Genomic DNA, 19,856 nt, shown 5'->3' with positions numbered 1-19,856 from the left:
GTAGACATTGCTGCTATAAATGATGGGGTGCATGTGCCCCTTCAAGTAACTATTTTTGTATCCTTCAGATAAATACCTGGTAGTACAATTGCTGGGTGGTAGGACAGCTTTATTTTTAACTTTTTGAGGAACCTCCATACTGTTTTCCAGAATACCTACATCAATTTGCATTCCCACCAACAATGTAAGAGGGTTCCCCCTTTCTCCACATCCTCCCCAACATCTGTTATTTCCTGACTTGTTCATTTTAGCCATTTTGACCGGTGTGAGGTGGTATCTCATTGTGGTTGTGATTTGTATTTCCCTGATGCCAAGTGATGTGGAGCATTTTTCATGTGTCTGGTGGCCATTTGTATGTCTTCTTTGGAGAAATGTCTGTTAATGTCTTCTGCCCTTTTCTTAACTGGATTTTTTGTTTCTTGGGTGTTGAGTTTGATAAGTTCTTTATAGATTTTGGATACTAGCCCTTTATCTGATAAGTCATTTGTAAATATCTTCTCCTATTCCATAGATTGCTTTTTTTAAAAAAAAAAAAGATTTATTAATGAGAGACACACACAGAGAGAGGTAGACACACAAGCAGAGACACAGGCAGAGGGAGAAGCAGGCTCCATGAACGGAGCCTGATGTGGGACTCGATCCCGAGTCTCCAGGATCACGCTCTGGGCTGAAGGTGGCGCTAAACCGCTGAGCCACCAGGGCTGCAGAGATTGCCTTTTGTTGATGCATTTAAGTTTCTGTGTCTAACTGGTCTCTCCTGATCTTTGACAGTTCCTTGCTCTTGTACTTCATGGTTTTGACTTTTTTTTTTTTTTTTTTTTTTTTAAAGAGAGAGAGACAACACAAGTGGGTAGATGCAGACAGAGGGAAAGAGAGAATCCCAAACAGGCTTCATGGTCAACACAGAACCCAACATGGGCTTGATCTCACGAACCTGAAATCATGACCTGAACCAAAGGCACTTAACTGACAGACACCCCTGGTGCCCCTGATTTCACCAGTCATTTGTGGAACCTGATTGTGACATTTATACTGTGGTGCTTATCTAATAGTGATTTTGTATTTTTCTCATTCTTTCTACGTTGAATAACTGGAATTCTTCTGTAAGGAGGAGCTATTCCTCCTCTCCCATGTATTTATTTGTTCAAGTCATATCAGTATAGACTCATGGGTATTTATTTTATTCTAAGGGTTACAATCCAACACTATCATTATTTATTTTGTTGCTCAAATTGATCTTTCTCTGGCCACTGTCAGGTTGGCCACTGTGTCCTCTTGACATGCTCTATCCTTTTGTGAGCACTTTTATATTTTCTGGTATCATAAGATGGTCCACGCTCATCTTATATTTTCCTTGTTCCAGCCCTGGAACCAACTTTTTTCTCAAATAGTCCTGGTTCCTTTATTGGAAAATGATATTTAAAAACCATTTAGAAATATGGGTACATTATCATTAGGGTGTCATTGCTCCTGGACCCTCTTAGCAGGAAGAACTAGGAATACAGATATGTACAGCAGTCTCCCCTTATTTACAGGGGATATGTTCCAAGACTCCCAGCAGATGCCTGAAATTGCAAATAGTTCTGAACCCTCTACACATTATACATAGGTATACATACCTACCTACAAATACATATACCCTATATTCTTATACACATTTTTTCTTATACATATGAAAAAGTTTAATTTAGAAATTAGCCATAGTAAGAGAGTTAACAATATTAAAATGTAGCAATTATAATATATTTCAATAAAAGTTATGCAAATGTGATTTCTGTCTCTCAAAATATCTCATTGTACTGTACTCACCCTTTTACTTCTTGTGATAGGAGATGAAAAAACGTCTACATGATGAGATGAAGTGAGGCATGGAGCAGGCATTGTGATGTAGCCCTAGGCTACTATTGACCTTCTGATGTTATGTCAGGAGGATCATCTGTTTCTAGACTGCATTTGACCGTGAATAACTAAAACTGCATACAAGGGTGGGGGAAACTCCTCTATACTAATCCAAACATACACACTTAAATTTCTATCTTTACCTATATATACTAAAAACTATGTAATCATATAGATAATGGAATCTAATACTATACCACAAGGTTCATTCTAACCTTCTCTTTCCTTTGTAACCTTAACAGAATTCCCAACCCATATTCCATTGAGAAACAAATTTACTAAACAGAGTATGGTATTAGTGTATAGTTCTTTTTGTCTCTGGTCTTACAGTATCCAGTTAAAATACTGCTTTCCACAGTTACTCAAGGTTAGCCCTCTCCTGTTCTTCCTTTATCCTCTTTAATGCAGTTATAATTCAGTACAGTTTGTTACTGCTTATTATTTTATTCTGAGTTTCTTTCCCACAGGTCCAGATTGGTTTTAATTCATTACTTATTTCTTGGAGGGAGAGTATTTGAACATTACTATGGTTCTAAGAGTCAAAGTTAATACAGAATTGACATCTTAACAATATCAAGTCCTCCACCCATAAAGAACACCTCTCTCTCCATTTATATAAATCTTATTTTAATTCCTCTCAGCAATGTTTTGCTGTATTTAGCATGCATGTCTTACACACCTTTTGTCAGGTTCATCTCTAAGCATTTAATATTTTTGGGTGGTATTATAATGGTATTTTTAAAATTTCAATTTCTAATTGTTTATTGCTATTATATAGAAAGAAAATTGATTTTTGTATACTGATCATGTTATCTATAAACATGCTAAGCTTATTAAGTACAGCTTTAGCAGCACCCCATGAATTCTGACATGCTTTCAATTTCATTCAGTTCAAGATATTTCTTAATTTTCCTTTTGATTTCTTCTCTCATGGTTTTTAAAATTTTATTTAAATTAATTAACATATTATGTATTATTAGTTTCAGAGGTAGAGGTCAGTGACTCATCAGTCTTCTATAATACCCAGTGCTCATTACATCACATGCCCTACTTAATGTCCATCATCCAGTTACCTTGTCCCCCGACCTCCCTCCCTCCAGCGACCTTCTGTTTGATTCCTATGACTAAGAGCCTCTTAAGGTTTGTTTCCCTCTGATTTTTTTCCGTTTTTTTCTCCCGTCTCTTCTCCCATGATCCTCTATTTGACTTACTTCACTTAGCATATCTTCTAGTTCCACCCATGTCATTATTGCAAATGGCAAGATTACATTTTTTTGATGGCTAAATAGTAGTCCATATGTATATACACACAAAGACATATATATACACACGCACACACACACACATACACACACACACCGCATCTTTATCCATTCATCTGTTGATGGACATCTGGGCTCTTTCTGTTGTTTGGCTATTGTCTGCTATAAACATTGCTGCTATAAGCACTGGGGTGCAGTGCCTGTTTGGATCACTATATTTGTCTCTTTGGGGTAAATACCCAGTAGTGCAATTGCTGGGTCTTAGGGTAGCTCTATTTTCAACTTTTTGAGGAACCTCCATATTGCTTTCCAGAGTGGCTGCACCAGCTTGCATTCCCACCAACAGTGTAAGAGGGTTTGTTTCCCTTTCTCCACATTCTCACCAACATCTGTCATTTCCTGACTTGTTAATTTTAGCCATTCTGACTGGTGTGAAGTGGTATCTCATTGTGGTTTTATTGTATTTCCCTGAGGCTGAATGATGTGAAGCATTTTCATGTGTCTGTTGACTCATGGTTATTTAAAAGTGTTTAGTTATTAAATATTTAGAAATCTTCAGAGATCTTTAATTATTTCTAATTTAATTCCATTAAAGTCAAAGAAATACTTTTTGAGCTGAATTTAAAAAATTAAGGGCAGCCTGGGTGGCTCAGCAGTTTAGCACCACCTTCGGCCCAGGGCGTGATCCTGGAGACCCGGGATCGAGTCCCATGTCAGGCTCCCGGCATGGAGCCTCCTTCTCCCTCCTCCTGTGTCTCTGCTTCTCTCTCTCTCTCTCTCTCTATGTCTATCATAAATAAATAAGTAAATAAATCTTTTTAAAAAAAACAAAACTTTAAAAAAAAAACAAGTTGAGAAAAAAATCAGTAAGAATATAGAACACTTGACAAACACCATCAACCAACTTGACCTAATTGACATTTATATACCAGACAGCTGTCTCTCATGAATAAATAAACCTTTAAAAAAATAAATTGAAATTTGTTCTATGGCCCAGAATATGGTCTATCTCGGTAAATACTGTGTACATGTTAAAGGAATGTGTATTCTACTGCTGTCTGGTAAAGTGTAATATAAATGTCAATTTGGTCAAGTTGGTTGATGGTGTTTGTCAAGTGTTCTATATTCTTATTGATTTTTTTCTCAATTTGTTTTTTTTTTAAAGTTTTGTTTTTTTTAAAAAGATTTATTTACTTATTTATTTATGATAGACATAGACATAGAGAGAGAGAGAGAGAGAGAGAGAGAAGCAGAGACACAGGAGGAGGGAGAAGCAGGCTCCATGCCGGGAGCCCGACGTGGGACTCGATCCCGGGACTCCAGGATCGCGCCCTGGTACCAAACTGCTGAGCCACCCAGGGATCCCCTCTCAACTTGTTTATTATTGAGAACAGCACATGGAAATCTACAATTGTAATTGTGACAGTATCCTTGCAATTCTATCAGATTTTGCTTCATGCATTTTGAAGGTCTGTTATAAGGTACATAAACATTTAGAATTGTCACACTGTTATATTCTTTAGGAATTATTATATTCTTGATTAACTGAATCCTTTATCTTTATCTAGCAATATTATGTGCTTTAAAAATTACTTGTCTGAAGGGCATCTGGGTGGCTGTCAGTTAAATGTCTGCCTTCTGCTCTGGTCATGATCTCAGGGTCCTGGGATCAAGCCCCGCATCAGGCTCCCTGCTCAGTGGTGAGCCTGCTTCTTCTGCTGCCCCTGCCTGTGCTTTCTCTTTCTCTCTCTCTCAAATAAATAAAATCTTTAAAAAACAAACAACGCCCCCCCCCCCCAAACCCTACTGTGTCTGATATTAAATAGCCACCCAGCTTTCTTTTCTTTTTGCAGCAAAAAACCCACATAAAATTCATCCAATAATTTTTGACTATACAGTACAATATTGTAAACATCTTGTACACTGTTGTACACCAAATCCCTCCCACCCCAATCCAATCCTGAATGACTGAATCTCTAGACCCACCAAACAACAATTCCCCCACACACTCCCCCCAGCCTTTGGCAACTACCTCACTTCATCCTAGGAGTTTGACTACTTTAGATACCTCATATAAATGGAATAGTACAGTATCTTTTTGTAACTGGCTTATTTCACTTAGCATAATGTCCTCAAAATTTATCCAAGTTGTTACATGTAACAGAATTTACTTTTATTTGAAAACATTCCATTATTCATATATACATATATGTGATATATATATCATATATCACATTTGATATATGATATATATATATATATATATATATATATATATATATATATCACATTTTCTTTATCTGTCCATCTACTGATAGGCATTTAGGTGGCTTTTATTTCTTGGCTATTGTGAATAATGCTCAGTTAATGTGGGAATGCAAATATCTCTTTGAGATTGTTTTCAATTCTTTTCGATATATATCCCAAAGTGGTATTTCTGGGTCATATGGTAGTTGTATTTTAAATTTTTTGAGGAACCTGCATACTATTTTCCATTAAGGTTGTACCCTTTTACATTACAACCATCAATGCATAAACGTTCCGATTTCTCCACATCCTCACCAACACTTTTTTTTTTTCCTAACAGTATCCATTCTAAGAGGTGTGAGGTGATATTTCACTGTGGCTTTGATTCGCATTCCCCTGCTTATTGTGATGATGATGATGATGATGATGATGATGATGATTTACCGATACTGACCATCTCTTCATATTCTTGTTAGACATTTAGTCTTTGGAGAAATGTCTATTCGAGTCCTTGCCCACTTTAAAATCTGGTTATTTTTATTGTTGTTATTGAGTTGTAGGAGTTCTTGATATAGTCTAGATATTAACCCCTTATCAGATATGTCTGCAAGTATGTTTTTCCATTCTATAGGCTGCCTTTTATTATGCTCTCTCCTTTGCTGTGCAGAGGTTTTAAAGTCTGATGTAGTCCCATTTGTTTAGTTTTGCTTTTGCAGCCTCTGCTTTTTTTTTGTCATATCCATTGCCAAATCCAAATGTAGTGAAGCTTTCCCTGTTTTCTTCTAGGAGTTTTATAGTTTCAGGTCTTATGTTTTGGTCTTTAATCCACTTTGACTTCATTTCTATATAAGAATCTAACTTGGTGGAGATAAGAATCTAACTTCTTTCTTTTACATGTGGATATCCAATTTTTCCAATACCATTTGTTGAAGAGATCATCCTTCAATAAATGGCCTCTATGCTGAAGATCATTTGACTACACATCCAAGAATTTGCACTTTGTAATATATTTTGGAGTTAGAAAGTGTAAAACTTCCAACTTTGTTCTCCTTTCTCAGGATTATTTTGGCCATTCAAGGTCCTTTGAAATTCCATATGGTTTTTAGAATTGTCTCTTACATTTCTGCAAAAAATGCCATTGATATTTTTAAGCTTTATTGGGAAATAAGCAATATACAAAAAATGGTACAAACTTAATACATACAATTTGATAAATTTGGACTTATATGTATACCCCAAGCCATCACCATGATTAAAGTAATAACATATTCATCACTTCCAAAAGTTTCCTTGTGTTTTCTTTTGTCTGTTTTAGTAAGAATACTTAACATGAGATCTATCCTCTTAACAAATTTTAAATTGCACAATATAGTACTGTTAACTATATACACTATGTTGTACAGCAGATGTCTAGAACTTATTTGTCTGGCATAACTAAAACTATATCCACTGAACAACAATTTCATGATTCAACTTATATGAGGTATCTAAAATAGACTCAAAGCAGAGAAGAGAATGATGTTCAGGGAATACGGGAAGGGGACCATTTGGATTTTGATAGAGCTTGAGCTGATCTGTATAGATTGTTCTGGGCTGTATGGGCATTTAACAATAAGTCTTTCAAACAATGAGCACAGTATGTCTTTCCATTTATTTTTAAGACCTTTCTTTTGATTAGTGTTAGCATGCTGTATCTTTTTCTCTTTTAATTTAATCTATTTGTGTCTTTAAAGTACATTTCTTTCAGGCAACATATATTTGGGTCTTGCTTTTTTGTCTACTCTGCCATTTGAGGGTACTCACATTACTTATATTTAATGTGTTACTGATCTTAATATGGTTAGGTTTAAGTCTATCATCTTGTTTATACCATCCATTCTTTGTTCCCTTTTTTCTTCCTTTCCTGCCTCTTTTTGAGTTCACTATTTATAAATTCTTGGTTTTGGCGTTTTAGCTATAACTGTTATTTCAGTGGTTGTGTCGGGGAATAGCATACATCTTTAATGTACTACCATCTATTTTCAAGTGATATTATACCACTTCATGGATTATATTTGAACCATACAAGAGTATACTTCCATTTTTCTTCTCTTGGCCTTTATGCAATTGTTGACAAATGGTACTGAGGCATATATTATAAGCACTATAAAACACTGTTGATAGTTTTGTTTAAATAGTTATCTTCTAAAGAGACCTGAGAAATAAAAATCACTTATATCCATTTAGTTACCATTTCTGGAGCTTTTCTTTCTTCTATGTAAATTTGTATTTCTATCTGGTACTATTTTCTTCCTTGACTGAACAACTCCCCTCCCCAAAACCCAAACACTTTTCTTGTACTGCATTTCTGCTGGTGATGAAGACTTTCAACTTTCCTATGCCTCCAAAAAATCTTTAATTTACTTTCATTTTGGAAGATATTTTCACTGGGTATGATGTTTTAAGTTGATAGCTATTTTCTTAGAGTACTTTAAAGATGTTACTCCAATGTTTCTGATTTGGACTGTTTCCAACATGAAATGTACTGTTATCTTCATCTTTGTACCACTTTATGAAATGTAACTATTTTCTCTGGCTGCTATTCAAATTTTCTCTTTATTACTGGTTTTAAACTACTTTATTGTGATGTGCCTTGATATAGTTTTCTTTGCGTTTCTTGTGCTTTGGGCTTATTGAACATCTTGGGTTTGTGAGCTTATAGTTTTTATCCAATATAGCAAATCTGGGGCTATTATCTCTTCAAATAACTTTTCTGTCTGCAATGCAATTTCAGCACTAACTATCCAGAATTGGTACTGATTTCACAGGTTAGGGGCACAGTCCTCTGTAAGACTTCTCTCACTCCAGATACCAGCCATTAACTTTGGGGTTCCCATGTCATCTACATTTCTGACCAACTGGCTATAAATTTGGGGGTTTCTACTATCCCCTTAGGTTTAACAATTTGCCTGAGTGACCCACAGAAATGAAGAAAGTGCTATATAATGATTGCTATTCTACTGTATTCATTCTATTCTATGATTACTATTCGGCCAAACAGGAGATGCAGAGGGAAAAGTCTGAGAAGGCCTGAGACACGAAGCTTCTAATCTCAGGACATGGCACCCTCCCAGTACATCATTGTGCTTCAGTGAGTTTCAACGTCCACAGTTTTTATTGGGTTTCATTAGGTAGGCACACTTGATTAAATCATTGTCCATATGACTGAATTCAATTTCCAAGGCTCCATCCCCTCTTTGGAGGTCCAGTTAATATTACCTGACTGAAAGCCCTAACCTCTAATCACATGGTTGGCCTTTCTGGCACAGCAAGTCTCCATTCTGAAACTATCTGGAGCCCACCATTAATGAGTCATCTCATTAGTATAAACTCAGGCATGGTCCCAGGAGCCCACTCTTTAAAACAAAGACATCTTATCATTTGGGAAATTTCAAGGGTTTAGCAGCTCTGTCCTAAGAACTTGGGACAAAGACCTGATAAATTCTTTATTTTAAATGCCCTCACCTCTCCTTTTTTGCTTGAAGTTATATTCCACAGCTTATGGACGCTCTTTTTATTTTTAATTTCTTTGTGTCTCCATCTCTCATTTTGGATAGTTTCTATTCTATGTCTTCAAATTCACTAATCATTTCACTTCCAATGTTTAATCTGCTATTAATCCAATCTTGTGTATTCTGCACCCCAGACACCTTAGTTTTCATCTCTACAAGTTCAATTTGGGTTTTAAAAAATACATTATCTTCCATGTCTTAACTTTTTGGATAGATGGAATTCAGTTATGATAGCTGTTTTAATGTACTTGTCCAATTCTAACATCTGGGCCAGTTTCAATTGATTTTTTTCCTTATTATCTGTTGTATTTTTCTGCTTCTTTGCATGCCTGATGACATCAACCATTGTGAATTTCACCTGTTTGAATGCTGGATATTTTTATATTCTTAAAAATATTCTCAAGCTTTGTTCTGGAAGGCTGTTGTTACTTTAAAACCCTTTTTATCCTAGTAGGTCTTGCTTTCTAAATTGGCTAGACAGGATCTAGCAATGCTTAATTTAGGATTAATTATTCTCCATTACTGAAGCAAAATTCTTTTTTTTTTTTTAATTTATGATAGTCACACATACAGAGAGAGAGAGAGAGGCAGAGACACAGGCAGAGGGAGAAGCAGGATCCATGCACCGGGAGCCCGACGTGAGATTCGATCCCAGGTCTCCAGGATTGCGCCCTGGGCCAAAGGCAGGCGCCAAACTGCTGCGCCACCCAGGGATCCCCGAAGCAAAATTCTTAAAAGTACTCTATCCAAAGTTGTGTGCATTATGAGGCTTTCCAGTCTGGCTGGCAGGGGCAAATACTATTCCTGGCTCCATGGGACTGATAGGTACTATATTGCTCGCTCCAATCATGGATAATAGCACTTTCTTTAGCTTTGGTTACTTTTCCCCGCATACATCTCCTAATCAGTACTCTGCTGAATACTTATGGAGGAGTTCTAAAGATATCTGGAGATTTCTCCAGTGTTCTGTCCCAAGTATTCTAGCCACCCTGGTTCTCCTAGCTCTCACTTCTGTCTCGGAGTCTGATAGACTCTGCCTAGAATCCCCATTCCCACACTGTGGCCTGGAAACTCTCTCAAGGCAGTAAGCTAGGATAATCACAAGGTGGACCGTGTTTCCTTTCTGTCAGCAGTCACTATCTTTTGTTGCTAGATATCCAGCATCTTGAAAATCATTGTTTATATTTCTCACCTGATATTTTTTTAATTCAAGTGTGTTGACATACACTATTGTATCAATTTCAGTTTGAATCACAACAGTGATTCAAAATTTATATACATTACAAATGATCACATTAAATCTAGTTACCACCTTCCACCATACAAAGTTATTAAGATATTATTGACTATATTCCCTATGCTGTACTTTACATCCCTGTGACTTAGCTTTGTAACTGGCAGTACCTCTTAATCCCCTTCACCTATTTTCCCAACCACTTCTCCTCTGGCAACCACCAGTTTGTTCACTATATTTATGAGTATATTTGTTTTGTTTTTTAGATTCCACATATAAGTGAAATCATCCAGTATTTGGTTTTCTTTGTCTGACATTTCACCCTCTAGGTCCATCCATGTTGTTGAAAATGACAACATTCATTCTTTTTATGGCTGAGTAATATTTGTGTGTATATATCACATTTTCTTTATTCATTCATATACTGATGCATACTAGATTGCTTCCATATATTGGCTATTAAAATAATGCTGCAGTGAACACAGGGATGCACATATATGTTTAAATTAGAGTTTTCATTTTCTTTGGAAAAATATCCAGAGGTGGAATTGCTGGATCGTATGGTATTCCTATTTTTAATTTTTTGAGGAAACTCCATACTGTTTTCCATGGTGACTGCATCAATTAACATTTACCAATTTACCACCAATTGTGCCCAGGGTTCTGTTTTCTCCATATCCTTGTCAACACTTTTGCTATTTCTTGTCTTTTTGATACTAGCCATTCTGACCAGTGTGAGTGATATCTCATTATGGTTTGCATTTTTATAATTAATGATTTTTTTAAAAAGATTTTATTTATTTATTCATGAGAGACACACAGAGAGAGGCAGAGACATAAACAGCAGGCTCCCTGTAAAGAGTCTGATGTGGGACTCGATCCCAGGACCTGGGATCATGCCCTGAGCCCAAGGCAGATGCTCAACCACTGAGCCACCCAGGTGTCCCTCTAATTAATGATTTTTTTTAATTAATGATTTTGAACATCTTTTCAATATGTCTGTTGGCCATCTGTATGTCTTCTTTGGAAAAATGACTATCTAGGTCCTCTGTCCATTTTTTAAAAATTGGATTGTTTTGTTGAAATGTAGACGTTCTTTATATATTTTGAATATTAACTCTCTATTGGATATATCACTTGCAAATATTTTCTCCCATTCAGTAGGTTGATTTTTCATTTTGTTGATGGTTTCCTTTACAGTATAAAGTTTTTTTAGTTTGATATAGTCCCAACTATTTTTACACTTATTGCCCTTGCTTGAGGAGATAGATTAAAAAAAATATTGCTAAGATTTATGACCAAGAGTTTACTGTTTATGTTTTTCTTTTAGAAGATTTATAATCTCAGGACTTATATTTAGGTTTTTACTCCATTTGGGATTTATTTTTGTATATGGCATAAGATAGTACTCTAGTTTCATTCCTTTGCATGTAGCAAAATCTCTTAATTTCATTGATTTTTCTTCTATTTTTTTTCATCTCTATTTCATTTATTTTCACTCTGATCTTTATTATTTCCTTCTTTCTACTAACTTTGCTCTTTGTTCTCTTTCTAGTTTCTTTAAGTGTAAGGTTATAACATTCATTTGAAATTTTTCTTGTTTCTTAGGGCAGGCCTGTATCATAAACTTCCATCTTAGAACTGTTTTTGCTGTGTCCAATGGATTTCTGAATGTTGTGTTTCCATTTTCATTTGTCTCAAGGTATTTTTTTTTAAAGATTTTATTTATTTGATACAGAAAGAGAGAGAGAGAGAGAGAAAGAAAGAGGGAGAGAGAGCGCATAAGCAGGGGCGGTGGGAGGCAGGAGGAGAGGGAGAAGCAGCAGGGAGCCCAATGCGGGACTTGATCCCACAACCGTGGGATCGTGACCTGAGCCTAAGACAGACGCTTAACCAACTGAGCCACCGAGGTGCTCTGTCTCAAGGTATTTTTAAATTTCCTCTTTGATTTCCTCACTGACCCATTAGTGGTTTAGTAGCATGTTGTTTAGCCTTCATGTATTTGTGTTTTTTAAGTCTGTATGTGTCTTTAAGTTTGAAGGGAGTCTCCTGTGGGCTGCATATAAATAGGTCTTGTAATTTTTCTTGTAATTGATTTCTAGTTTCATACTATTGTGGTTGGAAAAAATGCTTGATATGATTTCAATCTTCCTAAATTTATTGAGACTTGTCTTGTGGCCTAATTTGATCTATTCTGAAGAATATTCCATGTGCACTTCTGCTGTTTTTTGATGGAATGTTCTGCATGTAGCTGTTAGGTCCATCTGGTCTAGTGTGTCATTTAAGGTCACTGCTTGCTTATTAATTTTCTGTCTGTATGATCTAAACATTGATGTAAGTGAGGTGTTAAAATCCCCCACTATATTTTAGAGAAATTAGAGCAACAAAGGAAGATGGCAGTGGAGTAGGAGGACCCTAGGTTCGTCTCATCCCAGGAACCCAACTAGATAAATACCAAATCGTCCTAAGTACCCCAGAAATTGACCTATGACAGAACAAACTCCACAACTAAAAGGAGAGAAGAGGTCACATTGAAGAAGGTAGGAAGTAGAGAGACATGGTTAGGGGAAAAGCAGATCACAGGTGCTACAGAGGGGGAGGGAGCCATGGTTGCAGAAAAGGGTAAGAGAGAGAGGAGTACACAGGGGAATGCACAAGGAGAATGTTTCCACAAAGCCACTGGCTTAGAAGACAAGCGGGGCTGAATTCTTTGAGTTCTTATGACCAGTAGGACTCAAAGCCTGGAATTTTAAAGGCCAGAGGGCTTGGATGGGATGGAGGCTGATAGAGAATGTGCTGCTTGTGGACAGAAGGCAGGCAAACAACCCAGGGGTCAACAGCATGGAAACAGTGATCTGAAGAACACCTGAGCCACACACTGGGGAGATCATTTACTCTTCTCAAAGCATGCACCCGAGAGGCAACATTCATGGAGATGCCTCTTCAGGAACAAAGATGCTGGCTGGCACCATTTTTCTCCCCTGCCCCTCAGCATAACAGAGTCACCTGTGGGAAGCAAGAAAGTGTTAAAACTGGCTGCCTAACTTGCTTACACTAAGCCCCACTCTCCTGTGTTCCAGTGGGACTGCCCCTTGGTCAAACTTCCCTCAGTTCCAGTATAGTGAGACCAATCCCCAGAAGACCATGACAAAGCCCTGCCCATGCCATGTCTCCTGACCAAAGAGTTCTGCAGAATCTCAGTTATGGTGGAGCTGGTAACAGGTCTCATTGAAAAAGTGGACCAGATCACACCTAGTTAAAATCACCACATTCAGGCCAGGAACTAAACACTGCCCACTGCAGGCAAGGAGAGCCTCTGCAGGCAACTGGCCTGAAGGATAGAGTATCCAAAACACAACAGCAGAACATATGCAACACACACTGTAGACACTCCCTGAAGCTCCAGGCCCTAGGCAGTACATGACCTTTTCTTCATGAGGCCTTACTTTCAGGAGCAAGAGACATAATTGGCTTTTCTAACACAGACAAGAAGGCAGAGACATAGACAAAATGCCAAGATGAAGTGATTTATCCCAAATGAAAGAACAAGACAAGGCAATGGCCAGAGATTTAAGCAAAACAGATATAAGTAACATGCCTGTGGAGAATTTAAAGCCATAATCATAAGGATACTCACTGGACTTGTGAAAAGAAGACCTCAGTGAGACTCTTACCACAGAGATAAAAGAGTTAAAAAAGAATCAGAGATGAAGAATGCAATAAATGATATTGGAAACAAGCTCGATGCAATGAACAGTAGGATGGAAGAAGCAGAGGAACAAATTAGTGAACCAAGAAGAAAAAATGATGGAAAATAATGAAGTTGAACAAAAGAGAAAAAAAATTATGCAACATGAAAATAGACTTAGGGAACTCAGTGACTCTGTCAAACTTAATGATATTTGTATTACAGGAGTCCCAGAAGAGAAAGAGAGAGAAAAGGGGGCAGAACACTTACTTCAAGAAATAGCACAGAAAATTCCCTAAGCTGGGGGAAGGAAGCAAACATCCAGATCCAGGAGGCACAAACTCCCATCAAAATCAACAAAAGCAGGCCAATGCCAAGCCACACTGTAATTAAATTTGTAAAACATAGAAATAAAGAAAAAAATCTTAGGGACCCTGGGTGGTTCAATCAGTTAAGCAAATGACTGTTGATCTCAGTTCTGGTCTTGATCTCAGAGTACTGAGTTCAAGCCCTGTGTGGAGCCCACTTAAAAAAAAAACAACTTAAGAGCAGTAAGACAAAAGAAGTTCTTAATTTACCAGGGAAAACCCATAAGGTTCACTAGAGATTTCTCAACAGAAACTTGGTAAGCCAGAAGGGCGTGGCATGATATACTCAAAGTGCTGAATGGGAAAAATTTGCATCCAAGAATACTCCATTTAGCAAGGCTATCATTCCAAATAGAAGGAGAGATAAAGTTTCCCAGACAAAAACTAAAGGAGTTTGTGACCACTAAACCAGCTCTGCAGGAAATATTAGAGGGGGCCTCTTTTTAGTGTGAAAGACCAAAATGACAAAGACTAGAAAGGAAAAGATAAAACCTCCAGAAACACCAATTTTATAGGTAATACAATGGCACAAAATTCTTACCTATAAATAATTACTCTGAATGTAAATGGACTAAATGCTCCAAACAAAAGACAGAGGGTGTCAGAATGGATAAAAAAACAAGATCCATCTATATGCTGCTTACAAGAGACTCATTTAAGACCTAAAGACACCTCTAGATTGAAAATGTGGGGATGGAGAAACAGTTATCATGCAAATGGACATTAAAAGAAAGCTGGAATAGCCATATTTCTATCAGACAAACTAGATTTTAAACCAGAGATTGTAACAAGAGATAAAGAAGGGTACTACATCATAATAAAGTGGTCTATCAAAAAAGATTTAACAAATGTAAATATACCCCCAAATTGAGAGCACCCAAATATATAAAACAATAATAAACATAATAGGAACTCACTAATAATACAATAATAGTAGGGGACTTTAACACCCCACTTATATCATTGGACAGATCATCTAAGCAGAAAATCAACAGAGAAACAATGGTTTTGAATGATACACTGGACCAGATGGACTTAACAGATACATTTAGAACACTCCACCCTGAAGCAGCAGAATACACATTCTTTTCAAGGGCAAAAGGCTACATTCTCTAGGACAGATCACATACTAGGTTACAAATCAGGTACCAACAAGTACAAAAAGACTGAGATCACACCATGTATATTTTCTAATCACAATGCTATGAAATTTAAAGTTAATCATAAGAAAAAATATGGAAACATAACAAATACATGGAGGTTAAAGTATATCTTACTCAATCTGAGGACCCTGGGATCATGACCTGAGCCACAGACAGATGCTTAACCGACCAAGCTACCCACACATTCTGTTCAAGTTCTCTCTGTTTCAGTTTTGGTAGTTTCTATGTTTCTAGGAATTTATCCATTTCTTCTAGAGTGCCCAATTTGTTGGCATATCATTTTTCATAATATTCTCTTACAATCGTATTTTTGTGGTGTTGGTTGTTAGTTTTCCTCTGTCATTGGCGATTTTATTTATTTGGGTCCTCTCTCTTTTTCTTTTTGATAAATCTGGCTAGGGTTTTATCAATTTTTCAATTTTATCAACATTTTCAAAGAACCAGCTCTTTCAAATAAATAAATTGAAAAAAAAAATCTTAAAAAAAAAAAAAAAAAAGCTTAACGAGACTGAAAACCAGCAAAGAAATTGAATCAGTAATAAAAAATCTCTAAGTCCCTGGCCAGATGGCTTCACAGTTCACTGAATTCTACCAAAAATTTAGAGGAGTTAATACCTATTCTTCTCAAACTATTCCAAAAAAAAAAAAAAAAAAAAAAAAAAAAGAAGGAAAACTTCCAAACTTATTCTACAAGGTCAGCATTACTCTGATTCCAAAACTAGAAAAACAGCTCCCAGAAAAAGAGAATATCTGTGATGAATAGGAACATAAAAATTCTCAACTAGGTACTAGCAAATCAAATCCAACAGTACACTAAAAGTAATCATTCACCACAATCAAGTGGGATTTATTCCTGGGTTGCAAGGAATAAATTTGCAAATCAATCAACGGGATATACCACATTAATAAAAAAAGGGACAAGAACCATATGAGCCTCTCAATAAATGCAGAAAAGCATTTGACAAAGTATAGCATCCCTTCTTGATAAAAAGCCTCAATATAGTAGGGATAAAGGGAACATCCTCAACATAATAAAGGCCATATATGAAAAACCCAAGCTAGTATCATCCTCATGGAGAAAAACTGAGAGCTTTTCCTCTACAGTCAGGAATAAGAAAGGGATGTCCACTCTTACCACCATTATTTAACAGTGTTATTTAACAGTGGTAAGAGTGCTAGAAGTCCCAGCTACAGACAAGAAATCAGACAACAAAAAGAAAAGGCATCCAAATTACAAGGAAGAAGTAAAACTTTCACTATTGCAGATGACATGATACCAGGTGGAAAACCCAAAGAGTCCACCAAAATATTGCTAGAATGAATTCATGAATTCAGTAAAGCTGCAAGATACAAAATCAAAACATACAGAAGTCTGTTGCATTTCTATATATTGCCAATAATAAAGCAGCAGAAAGAGAAATAGAGAAATCAGTCCCATTTATAACTGCACCAAAAACGGTAAGGTGATACTTAAGAATACACCTAACCAAAGAGATAAAAGATCTGTACTCTGAAAACTATAAAACAATGATAAAAGGAACTGAAGACGACACAGAAATGGAAAGAATTCCACGCTCATTGATTACAAGAAAAATATTGTTAAAATGTCTATACTACCCAAAGCAATCTATACATTTAATGCAATCCATATAAAAATATCACCAGCATTTTTCACAGAGCTAGAAACAAACAATCCTAAAATTTGTATAAAACCACAAACGACCCCAAATAGCCAAAGCAATCTAAAAAAGAAAAGCAAAGCTGGAAGCATCACAATTCCAGACTTCAAGCTATATTCAAAGTTGTAGTGATCAAGACAGTATGGTACTGACACAAAAATAGGCACATAGATCAGTGAAACAGAATAGAAAATTCAGAAATGAACCCACAACTATATGGTCAATTATTATTTGACAAATTAGGAAAGGATATCCAATGGAAAAGAGTTTCTTCAACAAATGGTGTTGGGAAAACGGGACAGCAACATGCAAAAGAATGAAACTGCACTGCTTTCTTACACCATACACAAAAACAAACTCAAAATGGATGAAATATCTAAATGTGAGACAGGAAATCATCAAAATCCTAATGGAGAACACAGGCAGTAACCTCTCTGACATCAGCCATATCAACTTTTTGCTATGTATGTCTCCAGGGACAAGGGAAACAAAAACAAAAATGAACTATTGGGACTTCATCAAGATAAAAAGCTTCTGCATAATGGGGAAGCAATCAACAAAACTAAAGGTAATCTATGGAATGGGAGAAGATATTTGCAAGTGACATATCTGATATCTAAAATCTATAAAGAACTTCTAAAACTCAACACCCCCAAAACAACCCAATTAAAAAATGGGCAGGAGACATAAACAGACATTTTTCCAAAAAAGACCAAACAGGTAGCCAACAGACACATGGAAAGATGCTCAACTTCATTATCATCAGGGAAATACAAATCCAAACTACTATGAGGTAGCACTTCACACCTGTCAGAATGGCCAAAATTAACAACACAAGAAACAACAGGTATTGGCGAGGATGTGGAGAAAGGGGAACTCTCTTGCACTGTTGGTGGGAGTGCAAACTGGTACAGCCACTCTGGAAAACAATATGGAAGTTACTGAAAAAGTTAAAAATAGAACTACCCTATGATCCAGCAATTGTATTACTAAGTATTTACCTAAAGGATAAAAAAACACACTAATTCAAGGGGATACATGCACTCTGATGTTTATAGCAGCATTACCTACAGTAGCTAAATTATGGAAACAGCTCAAATGCCCATCCACTGATGAAAAGATGAAGAAAATGTGATGTACATATACAATGGAATATTACTTAGCCATTAAAAGAATGAAATCTTGCTATTTGCAAAAACATGAATGGAGCTAGAGTGTATTATGTTAAATGAAATAAGTGAGTCAGAGAAAGACAAATACCATACAATTTCACTCATGTGGAATTTATTTTATTTTATTTTTTTAAGGATTTTATTTATTTATTCATGAGCCAGAGAGAGAGAGAGAGAGAGAGAGAGAGAGAGGCAGAGACACAGGCAGAGGGAGAAGCAGGCTCCATGCAGGGAGCCCAATGTGGGACTTGATCCCATGTCTCCAGGATCAGGCCTTGGACTGAAGGCGGCGCTAAACCACTGAGCCACCCAGGCTGCCCTCTATGTGGAATTTAAAAAACAAAACAAGGAGGGAAAAAAAGAGGCAAACCAAAAAACAGATTCAACTGTACAGAATAAACTGATGGTACAGAGGGGGAGCTGAGTCAGGGATTGGTTGAAATAGATGATGGGGATTAAAGAGTGCATTTGCTGTGATGAGCAGTGGGTACTGTAGTGAAGTGTTGAATCACTATATCGTACACCTGACAATCATATTATCCTGTATGTTAATTAACTGGAATTTAAATAAAACCTTTTAAAAAATCCTATTTTTGGATTACTGTCAATTCCTTTCCCTATGTATGTTAATATTTGCTTCGTCTATTTACATATTATCCTATGTTAGGTACATTGATATTTATAGTTGTTATATTGTTATTGGATTGATTCCTCCCTTTATCATTATGTAATGCCCTCTTCGTTGTCTCCTGTTACAGTTTTTGTTTTTTTTTGTTTTTTAAGAGAGAGAGAGACGTGTGTATAGGTGTGTGTATAGGGGAGCTGGGGAAGAGGGAGAGAATTGTAAGCAAACTTGACACTAAGTGCAGAGCCCAATGTGGGGCTCAATCTCATGATCCTGAGATCGTGACCTAGGCCCAAATCAAGTCTGATGCTTAAACAGCTGAGCCAGTCAGGTGCCCCACAGTCTTTTAAGTCTATTTTGTCTGATAGGTATGGCTATTCCAACCTCCCCCCCCGCCCAGCTTTTTGTTTCTATTTGCTTGGGATATTTTTTTTTCCATCCCTTTACTTACAAGTTAATCTCTTGTAGGCAGCATATATGTAGGTCTTGCTTTTTTATCCATTCAGTCACCCAGTGCCTTTTTTTTTTTTTTTTTTTTTACCCAATGCCTTTTGATTGGAGCATTTAGTCCATTTAATTATTGACAGTTATGTACTTACTGCCATTTTGTTGTTTTCTCATTGTATTTTTGTAGTTCTTTGTTCCTTTCTTCTTGTCTTGCTGTCTTCCCTTGTGAATAGATGACTTTGAAGTGTATGGTCACTTAAGTCCTAACACATTTTAAAAGCACTACATTTTTAATCTTCTACCCCCCTCAACATGTTATATTTTACAACTTTTAATTTATGTATCCCTTAACTAATTACTAATCCCTTAAAATCAATTACTAATTAATTGATTTTACTACTTGTCTTTTCACCTTTTAACCACTTTACAAGTGGTTGAGCCACTATCTTTACTGTATATTTGCTTTGACCAGTGAGATTTTTTTTTCTTTCACAATTTTCTTACTTCCAGTTATGGCTCCC

At 36.5% G+C, this 19,856-nt stretch overlaps 1 protein-coding gene across 5 annotated transcripts in view; it reads right to left on the bottom strand.

Annotated features, from left to right (window-relative positions):
• PPP2R3A (protein phosphatase 2 regulatory subunit B''alpha) overlaps positions 1 to 19,856 on the bottom strand; it is a 190,975-nt gene that overhangs the window by 75,572 nt on the left and 95,547 nt on the right. The gene's annotated exons all lie outside the window — the stretch shown is intronic.

The sequence above is a fragment of the Canis lupus genome, chromosome 23 (assembly GCF_011100685.1).
Source record: "Canis lupus familiaris isolate Mischka breed German Shepherd chromosome 23, alternate assembly UU_Cfam_GSD_1.0, whole genome shotgun sequence".
Lineage (NCBI taxonomy): Eukaryota > Metazoa > Chordata > Mammalia > Carnivora > Canidae > Canis > Canis lupus.
This window is presented reverse-complemented; position numbering and strand designations above follow the sequence as displayed.